The following is an 11,729-nucleotide window of genomic DNA, read 5'->3' as shown; positions in this document are numbered from 1 at the left end:
AATTAACCCACACAAAACCCACAACATATGTACACAGTAATTCACCTACACGCTCACACACACACACACACACACACACACAGCATCACGCACATGAGAAACACAGACGCAATAATTCATCCAAACAGGCATGTGCACACAACACACACACAAATTCATATACACAAAACCACACACATATACACACACAGTAATTCGCCCACACACGTGTGCACACACAGAGAGAGAAATACATATACAGAGCCAAACTCACACAAATGTACACAGAGACGCACACAGAGACACACACACTTACACTGCAATCTGGGGAACACCTGTCAAATATGTTACCTAGAAATCTTGTACCAAATAAAATAAAAATCCAGAAAGCAAATTATTTCATTCATCCTGCACATTTTAATTAAAAACAAATTAAAAGTTATTCTAGCGAAGGTCGAGGGTTCGGGGAGCAAAGATGGAACCATTTTCGGGTGGAACTGCTTTCGGGCACTGCTTGTAGCTGGATCCAACGCCCCCTTCTCCCTCACAGCTCTGAGCTTTGCACCCTGAAGTGTGTGTGATGGAGGAGGAGCTGGGGGACCCTGGTCTGGGAGGAAGGGGAAACAGGGAGCACACAGAACCCCTGCAATGGTGGGAGATTGGGGAGAGTTGCTGGGACTCTCTAGAATAGAGGGGGCCGGGAGAAGGACACCCAGAGAGCTTGTGGGGTCGGGCTGGAGAGAAGCAGGGAGCCCCTGGGTTGTGCAATGAGCTACAAACTGTGCAACCCACTCGTAACTTACCCTCCTTATGGCAAGGCCCAGAAGCTTCCGTTCAGGTGTCAATCAAGAAGGCCCCAATCCAGCTGAGCGCGTCGGCATGTGTTTAAATTCTGTGTGTGTCTGTCCCATCACCAGTGTGCGCTGTGCCTGTCTAATTCAACACCCAAAAAACCCCTCTCAATTTGACTTCTCCAAAGTTAAGTGAGTATCCATTCTGTTTTCTCTTCCATTTCCCTACCTCCCCTTCTCTCTCTCTCCGCTGCTCTCCCATTCCTGTTTTCTCAAGGATGTTCCCACAGAACTAGGATCCCCGATCTCCCACTTCTAAGCCCGAGAGGGGAGACCAGAACCCCTCCCTCCCCGCTTGGCCTTGGGAGCAGTGTGTTGGGAGAGTGGGTAATAGCTAGGGAAGGGCTGTGTGCAGCAGGGGCAGCCGGGAGCTGCTTTTCCTTCCCGAGCGCTTGGGCACACATGGAGCGAGACATGGTCCCTGCCCCAAAGAGTTCACATTCCTGGCTCACAATTGCTGTCCATGGAGAGCTGCAGCATCACCAAGCCATGGGAGCAAGTAGGGCTCCCCGGATGGCTGTGCTTACATCCCTGGACAGCAGTACCGAGCTTAGAGGGAGCTGGTGCTTCACTCTTCTGCCTCGGGCAAGGGCTGTGTTCCTTGCAGCCAGGTCTCTGCAGCCCCTGAGAGCAGCTGCCTGGCTTTGGTGGACTCACGCTGGATTGGCGCCCGTAACACTTGTCTGTCAAACCTACGTCCCTTTCTAACCATGCCCCGCGCTCCCTGGGACCGTGGACTTTGATGCCCTGGGACTGCCCCACCGCTCGCTTAGGCCAGTTTGACACCAGCATCACTGTGCTGAAGACACCGGGCGGGATTGTCTGTCGCCCTGTGCCTCGCACCCTGTGCAAAGCAGGGGGGCCCAGCGCTCGCTCTGAGCTGGTGTGAGTGACTGCACAAGGTGCACGGTGATGATGCAGTGAGGCTGCAGTGAAGCCTGGCTCTGTTGCTCCTGCATGGGGGTGAATGGGTGAGGACACAAATATGGACCAGGGGGTTCATTTGCTGTGGGACAAGCGGGGCTTTTGCCCCCTCCCCAGACTGTCCATAGGTCTAGATGCTCCACTGTTCTACCCCCCCGATGTTGCAGGATATAATATAACCACATACAATGTTCCATACGCTGACACACCTCCCTCCCCTTCCACAATTTAATGTTTTGACGATGTCCCTGACGCAGGCCCAATTGCTTTAAACACCCAGCCCCAGCCCCAAACCCAGGGGAGGTGATTAATGAAAAAGGAGTGGCCAATAGGATCTGGGGTGGGGGCAGGGTACGCCACCTCCACCTCCCTGACCCCACCCCAGAATAATCACCAGCCACATTTCCAGGAGAGCTGGCCCTGTCCTCACTTGCCAACCCTCTGCATGGAACCCACTAGATGGGAATCAAGTTGGCCGGGCCAGGTTCTGAGTGAGTGTAAATTGCCATAGCGCCATCCAAGTCAGTGGAATTACGCCCAATTACACCAGCCAAGGGTCTGGCCCTTTGTTATTATAGTGAGATGACTAGCAAGACAGGCCTCTGGGTGTGAATGCCAGGCAGGGACAATGATTTATACCCCTGGGGCTCAACGCAGGAGCCTTAATCAAGTCCTGACTCACGGGACTCCCAGGATTGCTCGCATGAGTACAGGTTGCAGAATTGGGTCTAAACAGCTTCCTTTCCCTACTGCCTGCTTGTCTGAGCTACTCCATCCTGCAAGCCCCTGATGCTTTACGCCAGTGACTTTCCCTCTTGGGAGATTTTCACTTCTCTCTGCAATAAACGCAAACTGAGTGTTCCGGTCGATTTAGCTGCTGCAAAAGCCTGGGTTGAGAACCCCTCGCCCTGGGAAGTGGGGCAGGATCCAGCTGTCACATTCAATGACCATTAAAATCTAAAACAAAATTCTGACCAAAGACCTTTTTTCCCCTTTCCAGAATCTCCCTGCGTGGCCCTTTCCCTGCCTCCGAGTGCGGTGTCACCAAATGCAGCACGTGACTGCTTGTGACAGGCAACACGACCCTGGACAGCCAAAGCTGTGTATCTGGACTCAGGACCACCTCCCCCCCCACCAGCCTAGGAGTATGGGGTGTTTGGATCTAAGGTTTCTTTTGTAGAGCCCTCACAACACCCAAAAAACCCCTCTCGACTTCTCCAAAGTTAAGTGAGTGTGTGTGTGCCAAAGGTTATATCAAAGGGCTAACAGAGGGTGGGTGGGGAAATTCTCTGTCTTGAATATTGTCCTTCTAAATTTATATGGAATGATCTATCTATCCCCCATATACCCATCTATCTATCTATCTATCTATCTATCTATCTATCTATCACCATAGTATGTCACCACCTGGTACCTCAGCAATGAATCTGATCGCAATCTATCAGTGTATCTCTAATGCCCACCTCACCCCGTCTCAAGCAATTGCCTTACCCCTAACCGGACGACATCCTCAATCTCTGAAGTTCCTCTGGCTTTTCTCTGCTTGCAGGACGAAGCCCGAATAATCCCAGCCCTGAGGATCTGGTTGGCTCGTTCGTTCATTGACGGGGAAGAAAGTTTCCCCTCTGCGTGCTCAGACTCCTGCACTGATGGATGGGCCCGGGGAGGGGAGTGATCCTGTCATTGGGGCCCAGACATGCGGAGGTGCAAACGGGCTGCTACACATTTATATGGACATACCTTGAAGCATGCGGCCCATACACTATATATACACACACCCAAGCTAGCATGCTGCCTCCCACCCCAGGCTTCCTATTGGCCACTCCAGTGCTCCCCCTCATAAATATTAAAAGAAGCAGAGGGGATCCCATTGGCTGGGAGGGAAGTTAAAGCCCCCCTGGGAGGGGAGGTGGGGTTGGATGTGGTCCTGCAGGGAAGAAGGAGGTAGTGGGGTGGGGAGGGAGAAGGAGACATCTGTTCACCATGCATATTTCATAAAGGAGAAATAGAGAGACTGGGGTGGGGGGAGTGTGACAGGGGGAGAGGGAGAGAGAAACAAACAGAGACCTCTCCTCTGCATGGGGGTGGGACAGAGGGGACAGTGCTTGGAACAGAAACTGAACGGATAATGCTGCGTTCACAGAGACTGGCCACCCTGCAGAACCTGGCCTGAGGATTCACTCCGACAGTCAGTGTGAAGCACTGAGCGGGCCTTTGTGCATATGTGTGCGTGTACGTTTACGCGTGTGTGTTTGTGCATATGCTTGTGTGTGCGTGCCTGAGTTGGTGTGTGCGCATGTGAGTTTGTGCGTTGTGTTTTTTTGTGCGTGGGTGTGCAGGCTTGTATGTGCGTGGGTGTGTGGGTGTGTAAGGCAGGCAAGCACAGGATGTGGATGTGCCTCACACACAACTCACGGCTCCCATTAGCATCAGTGGAGGATTGATTTTAAAGCACGTGTATAGATTTTGAAAGTTTGATGGGATAAGAAAGCCAGCCAGCCAGCCAGCCAGCCAGCCAGCCGTTCCTAACATACAAATATCCATACGACATGTTCACAAGCGCTTTAACAACACATTAGAATCTTTTTGGTGGTTAGATTAAGCAGCGTCCTCCCTGCCAGGCGGCCTGTCCCCTCCTCTTTCAGATCCCCCCTTTAAAATCTCATTTTAAATCCTTCCTACTTTGCTCTCAATACCAATAATCTCTCCACAAACTCCCTTCCCTGGACTATCTACCTAACTAGCCCTGTATCATCTATCTAATCTATCTATCTATCTAGCCCCATACACACCCATCATCCATCTATCTATCTTGCAGCTCCCCAGTTTGCTGACTGGGAACATCCCTCCTTTCCCAGTCCCATCTCTTATTCCCCCTTTTCCCCCATTAGTGTCTGGGGTTTCCTTTCTACCCCCGCCCTCCTTTCCAGTCCCCACTCAGTGCACCCCAGGGGCTGGTTTCTCCTTGCTGCGGTGTCAGGAGGTGCCCAGGTGATGGGCACACACACCTGGGCAAGCTCCAGTCCGGGGCCCCGTCTTAGCAGATGGTCTCGGAGTTTGCAGGGAGAGGAGGGGAGGGCAGGGGAGGGATCAGGTGGTGGCGAGGAGCTTGCATCACCATTGCTATGGCACTGATTAAAAAACAATATCTGCCTAATGAGCTCGTGGCAACAGCAGCATGCACCTTGAAATTAACCCTCATATAGATACATGTGTGCACATCACCCCCCCCCCCATGCCCAGCTCTCTCTCTTTCACACACTCATGCGCTTACACAAATGCATCACCCCCCTGTAACCATCACATACACACAAACATCACACCCATAAACATCACAGAGCTGTAGCTCACGAAAGCTTATGCTCAAATAAATTGGTTAGTTTCTAAGGTGCCACAAGTCCTCCTTTTCTTTTTGTAAATATCACAGACGCTCAACACCACCACACACTACACGCATGACACACCCAGTGCTTAAGTTGTGCCAGGGCTTGCCAGGGCTGAGCCCGGCACCTCTAGGCTCGGCAGTTCATAGCCCTGGCACCTCTGGGATTGCTGCATCTGTTATGAATGTAAAAAAATTGTTTGAGCCCGGCACCTCTTTTCTTACAAATTAAGCCCTGTCATCACCCCCGCAGGTCCATCACACACACACACAAACACTCTTCTCATGACCCACACCCACACCACATGCCCATCACACCCACACACACTCTCTGCCTGCTGCTGCCCGCACTCCCCTCTCCCCATGACTGATGGGCCACATACATATTTATTTATTTCTCTCTCTGCACTCCCTGCCCCTCCTGTTTGTGTCTCTCTTCCACCCCCAGGGGCCAGCGCCTCTCTCCCTGCCAGGATGCCAGCCGGGCCCTACCTATCTCTGCAGCTGATGGTGGGATGGTCTCTGGGCATCTTGCCCAGGCCCTGGGAGGAGGGGACGCAGGCAGCTAGCCTGGGATCTCACGCCTGCTCTGTTCTCGGCTTCCTGATAGCCCCAGGTCAGTGTCAGGGTCTCTCTACTTTGTGTTCTCTTTGGTGACTGCTTCCTCCAGGCCTTAGACAAATGTCCTGTGTAGCCGAGACCCAGTGGCCCGCCCCGAATTCTCACCGCCCAGAGCAAGGCACCCTGGGCTACCTAGCCACCCTGGGCTACCTACCCACACTGCACTGCGTTGCCACCCATGCAACGTCGCATCTCACCGTCGCACCTCAAAAGATACAAAGCCAGCTGCCTCAGAGGAGACCCTCCTAAGTTCTGAGGCAGCCTTTTGCTTACTTTGCCTCACTGTAAATCTCAACCATTATTGATGGAAATATTTTTCCGCCGGTTCGGGCGCGCGGGGCGAAATCGACGTTCACTGACAATTCCCCGATCAAAATCGGAGCCTTCCACGCCTGTTTCTACACCACTCTGCCCCAGGGCAGTGCAGATCACCGCTCCCATGGGCTGCCGGCTTGTTCAGTGCCATGGTTCTGGTACCAGTGAGCTGGGTGAGTTTGGTGCTGGGGTTTGTCACGGGGCAGTAGGCCCCTGTGAGTGGAACCGGGCCCATCCCGTCTGGAGCAGAACCGGTGAATCCAATTCAGCCACTTAAAGGGGCTGGGCTACACTTTGGCCTGTAGGCTGCTAGTGGCCAGGGAGGGGGAATTGATTGGGACAGGCTGTTCCTGCGGGCTGTGAGGTGGGAAGCCCCAGTGGTGGGTTCCCCTGGAGCAAGCGGCCAGCTGCCCAGGGCCATAGCCTAGAGAACTGGTCAGAACTGGGAAGCGGCCAGACGCCCTTCAGGGCCCGGAGATGAAACCAGAACGTTAGGACTGGGTTAAAAGATTGTGTTGCTGTTTGTTGACTTGCTTCTTTATGAAAATAAAGCTCCTTGCGAGAGATGGGGTGTGGCCGTGTGTATTTTGGAGCTGGGGAGAAGCTCCATGACGGGGTTTAAGCAGTGGCCTGGGACTCCGGAGAGCTGTGTTCAGGCCTTAGCTCTGCCCCAGACTGACTCCCTGTGTGACCATGAGCAAGCCACTTGCTCTTTCTGTGGCTAAGTTTCCCCATCGGTCGAATGGGGATAAGATCCCTTCCTACGTTTGCCTTGCCTTTAGATTGTAAGCGCTTCAGGGTACAGACTGTTTCTCCAGCTGCGCCATGTCTGTCACAAGGGGGGCAGGGCCGGTAGGCCCTACTCTACTACAATGAGCAATCGTTTTCCAAGCTTAGGAGACCCTCTAGATAAAGTCCGTGGTTCAAGAGGAACTTGGCTTAGAGTGTCAGGGCTGAGTGCTACAAACCCACCAGCCTGCGAGGAAGGGGTTTCCACAGGATCAGGCCCTAGCTCTGACAGGGGGAATGAGACGGGGTCGCTAAGGGGCACAGGGAAGGCGTTAGGTGTCTGAAGTAGAAGCTTGGGGCTTGTTTCTAGGATGGGTAAGGACTGGAGTCAGCTCCCAAGGGAGGCCGTGGGCTCCCCGGCACTGGAGGTTTTTAAGAACAGGTAGGACAGACTCTGGACTAGGGCCTGCCTTTAGGCGGATGACCTCTCGAGGGCCCTTTCTGCCCGACATTGCTGGGATTGCACGGAACAGCTGCGCTGGGTCCAGCTCGTGAGGAACAGTTTAGGCTCCCCTGTGCAACGTGTGCTCACGCCAGATTCGAAATGAAGAACAACCGGGAAAGGGACGAGAAGGTGCCCAACCCTCTATCGAATCTCAGACGAGGCCGGGCTTGGGCTCCGGGTGGCTGAAGATCTACAGGGCCCCCTGCTCCTAACGCTGAGTTTGCTTCCCTGGTAACGTTTCCAAGAGGGCGAAACCCTCCGGACCCTCGGAGAACTGCCCACCTCAACTGGCGGACATGGGGGCCGGGGATCAGCTGCAAAGATGGAGCCGCTGAGGTCAACTCTGGTACCACAAGCGGAGAGTGCTACCCTGGCCACCCCTGGGGCTGTGTGTGTGAGGGGGGCTCAGGGAGGTAGGAAAGAGGCAGCATTTGGCAGGAGATGAGGTGACATATTGTACAAACCCACTGGGGACCCAAACTGGCTCGTGCTTGTCAGGGAGAGCAGACGGCTTTAACCCTTCAGGTGCTGGAGCGGATGCAAGCCTGACTTGCGGAGCTTTTTACGCTGCGACGCTGGAAACCTAAATCATTGCCTAGAGGCCTCAACAGAGATCAGGGCCCCTGTTGGGCTGGGTGCTGCGCAGAGACAGAGTAAGAGACAGTCCCTGCCACAAAAGGGCTCACACTCTATACAGGCAAGAAAGATAGACAGGCAGTGGGGGATAGGCAGAATTACTATCCCCATTTTACACAAGGGGAAACTGAGGCGTAGAGGAATGCAGGGACTTGCCCAAGGTCCCCCAGTGTCAGAGCTGCTAAGTCCTGCTCTGGTGCTTTAAACAGTAGCCCACCCTTCCTCTCTGGGGGCCCTCGCTTTTGTTTGCAAGTGTTTATGGTGCAGGCAAGTTAGCTCCTGCCCACGTAGGGGTGAGGGCCCCCTTAAGGCCCCTTGCCTTGTAGCACCGTGGGCACTGGATGACGAGGGGGCAATGGTACCTGGTTAGCCCAGTGAGGACCGCATGGCAGGGATGCTGCACTTGGCTCTCACATTTCCTTACAGCAGGCGAGTCGTCTCCTGCCTGGTGACTGACACCCCCCCTTCTCAGGTGCCTGCCAGGCGCCGGTGCATGGTGGTAGTCCTGGAGCACCTATCCCAGAGTGCTTAGTGCAACCGGGACGGCGGTTATGGCTGGAGCAAGGGGCGGCACAGACCTTGCTAGCAATGCTGCGGTGATCAGCCTGCGCCTTGGAGCACGAGGGCTGCTGGCCCCAACCGTAGCTCCTAGGGGGAGAGAGAATCAGGCCCTGAAGCTACCAACCTCCCAGGCCGCAGGCAGTGGGGACAGCAACAGGCCTGCCTGTGAATTCACACCCAAGTTGGGGCTGGATTCACGTCCACGACACTGCTCCGAGATCCATGCAGTTACAGCAGGGGTGGGTTTGCTCTGCCCCTTCCGAGCAGCTCTCCCCCATCACCTTCTTCATCCTACCATCTGCCTCTCCCTGATTCTGCTCTCGGAGTGACCTGACCTCAGTGGGCTTACACCGGCACTGCTGATCAGAATCCAGCCCGGCCTCTTGCTCACTAGTGCCCAGAGTCTAACAGCTGCTGTCTCCTTCTCCCTTTCACCCTCAAATCTAGTCTGCGGGGTGTCTCTGGGTGGTAAAAGCCCAAGGGCCTAGGTGTGAGAGCCTCTTTCTCTTTGCCTGGCCCTAAATCCTGCGTGTGTGTGTGTTAACCTCCGTGTGTGCATATGAGAGTGTGTGTGTTAATGTCTCCAGATGTGTTGGTCTCTGTGTTTGCAGATGCATGTGTTTGTGCACCAGTGGTTTTGGGGGGTTGTGCAATCGCATGCGTGTGTATGACACACTAATATTTGTGTGGGGGAGTTGTGTGCAGGGGGGTGTGCGTGCACACAGGTTCAGGGGGTGCGTGTGTGCAGGTTCAGGGGTGTTTACATGCGTGCGCGCCCAGCTCCTGACAGAAGGTCCCTGCTCTGCACGGCTCTCTCCATGCCCTGGGCACGCTCGTCTGGCTGGTGACAGAAGGTCTCGGCTCCCGTCACCCCTCTCCCCTCCTCGCCTTTGTCTCCCTGGCTTTTATGGAGTGCAGGTTTTGTTAGCGGCCGGTGACAGACGGCCCCGGTACTCGATAACCAGACAATCTGTCACTGCCACCGCTGACAGCTTTCCCAAGGAGAAGTTTCCTTTCATCCGACCCGGCTCCCCTTGTCCCCACTTGTCCCCTTCCCTATGTGCTCCCTGGCTTTGTTCCCCCCCCCAAAAAAGCCAAATAGCGACAGAAGCTCCTGATCATAATATCGCTCTAATCGAGTCTGTCATAATCGGATCCAATCTAATTACGTTCAGATCCCTCTCTTCTCTTGACTCTCGCTATTGCCTGTCCATCTGTCCCTCTCTCCCATTCCAGTCTTTGTGTCCATGCATCTGTTATCTGCAGGCCTTTTTCCCTCCCCACCATGTCCTCGCGCCCCAGCCCCCATCGCAGCGTGGCTGCCCCGGCCCCTTCCTCCAGCGGGTCCCTCTCCAATCAGTCTCTCTTAGAGGCCTCTCCATCAATCCATTTAGCAGCAGCTCCCTGCCTCGCTTTGCCCATCTGCTTCTCCCTTTCTGCTGTTCTGGATGTGGCTCTGCTATTTAGTTTGCAAGTCTATCTTGATTAGCCCCAGCAACCTCACTGTTTAAAGCTCTGCTGGCAGGGATGGGGAGAGATCACCTGCGTGGCACAGAGCCCTGTGCCATACGCAGCATCCTTCCTCGGGGCTACACAGCCTAGGCCTCCCCGTTGCCCTGCACCTCACCTCCTCATTAACATCAGTGCGCAGTGAGTGTGAAATGCCACCGTTGGGACCGGGCAGCGCCTTGTACCCACTTCGTGCAGGCGTGAACGATAACACGAGGCAGAGGGCAATGGAGAATCGGGCTGCAGGCGGTACGCCCATGGAGGTGGGGTGGGAGGGATCCAATTTGAAATAGTAAATGTCAGGAAGTATCAATGTCTCCCTTCTTCCTAAACCTGGTTCGGGAAAATATTCCATCATTAACAGAGTCCTGAGGAATAGAGAGTCTACATACATGAGGGACCAGACCAAACCTGACCTGCCTGCTCCTTTACACTGAATGAAAACACTACGGGAGAAATAGATAGAAGGGTGAGTATTGGAATAGACAGAAAGAAGTGTATGGGGATAGACTGGTGTGTATGGGGAGAAATAGACAGAAAGGGGTGTAGGGCAACAGATAAAAGGGAGTGTATGAGGACAGATAGACAGTCAGCTGTGTATGGGGACAGAGAGAGTGCGCAAAGCGACACACACCACAATGATTTGGATTTTGTCACATTTTGCACCCACTTTGCATGGCTGTGGCCGATGACACAAGGAATGAGGGTGCTGGAAAACTGGTCTCTTCATTTTTATACACTCCAAGATTCGGCGGGGAAGAGGCAGGTCAGAGGTAGGGTTTGGTTTGGATGTTGGGGCCGTTTGTGGGGTTCTGACATCTTCCTGCGAAGCAGCTGGTTCTGGCCACGGTCAGAGATAGGATGCAGGGGTAGATGGAGCAGGGACCTTGGTTCCTATTTGTAATCCTCAGAGCCGGATTGCAAACACATGGTGGGAGTTAGATGCAGGCTGGGTGCCAGCCAACGTACTTTGAATCCTGTGATATTCACCCTTTAGCTCCACTGCTTCACCTCGCTCAGTTCGATCTCACTTGCTACTTGATAGATACCACAGAGGATCAGAGCATGGGAGTAGGGCTCAGATTTCTAAAGGTATTTAGGTGACGCTGTGCTCAGTGTCGCAAAGCCTAACCGATTTAGGAGCCTAAATGTCATTTTCAAAAGGGATGTAGGCACTTTGCAGTTCAAATCCTATTGATGGTTGTTGGGATTAGACTCCTCAATGGCTAGATCTGTTCTGAAAATGAGATCAGCTAGGTGTCGTGACACTGAGCACAGCAAACAGAAATATCTTTAAAATTTGGGCCAAGAGTGCCAGGAATGAATGGGGTCTAGTGGTTGGAACAGGGGACCTGGGAGTCCTGGGTTCTGCGTCCAACTCTATTAGGGACTCATTGAATGACTTGGACTGGCCAGTTAGGCTCTCCGTGCCTCAGTTTCCCTCAGCTGTAAAAAGGGGATGACAACACTTACCTATCTCTATCAGTCTAGTTTCCTTGTTACCATAGTATCTGAGCATCACATGGGGGTGGGGCAAGGCAGGTGGCTGTGAAATTCAGTCAGTCCATGTCTGTGAAGTTCTTGAAGCGCCTCATATGAAAGGCACAAGGGATGTGCAAACTTCTGATCAACACAGTAAAAGTAAAGAGCAAACCGGGTCAGGTTTGTATTTTTTCTAGCTGTTTCTTTTCTCTTGATTTCTGCGCATCTCCCTGTT

The 11,729-nt window shown here is 53.6% G+C and overlaps 1 protein-coding gene across 2 annotated transcripts in view; it reads right to left on the bottom strand.

Annotated features, from left to right (window-relative positions):
* Nucleotides 1–3,514, bottom strand: part of NHLH1 (nescient helix-loop-helix 1) — a 9,796-nt gene extending 6,282 nt beyond the window's left edge. The window contains exons 1-2 of one of the 2 annotated variants that reach the window (XM_075122822.1): nucleotides 3,246–3,514; nucleotides 783–912 (exon numbers count right to left, since the gene is read on the bottom strand). The gene's annotated coding sequence lies outside the window, so the exon portion shown is untranslated. The remainder of the gene's footprint in view (nucleotides 1–782; nucleotides 913–3,245) is intronic. The other variant, XM_075122823.1, reaches the window with a different exon arrangement.
* Between the last annotated feature and the right edge of the window lie 8,215 nt (nucleotides 3,515–11,729).

This window comes from Caretta caretta, chromosome 24, assembly GCF_965140235.1.
Source record: "Caretta caretta isolate rCarCar2 chromosome 24, rCarCar1.hap1, whole genome shotgun sequence".
In the NCBI taxonomy this organism is placed as follows: Eukaryota; Metazoa; Chordata; order Testudines; family Cheloniidae; genus Caretta; species Caretta caretta.
Note: the sequence above shows the minus strand (reverse complement) of the source record. Positions and strands in the feature narration are given on the sequence as shown.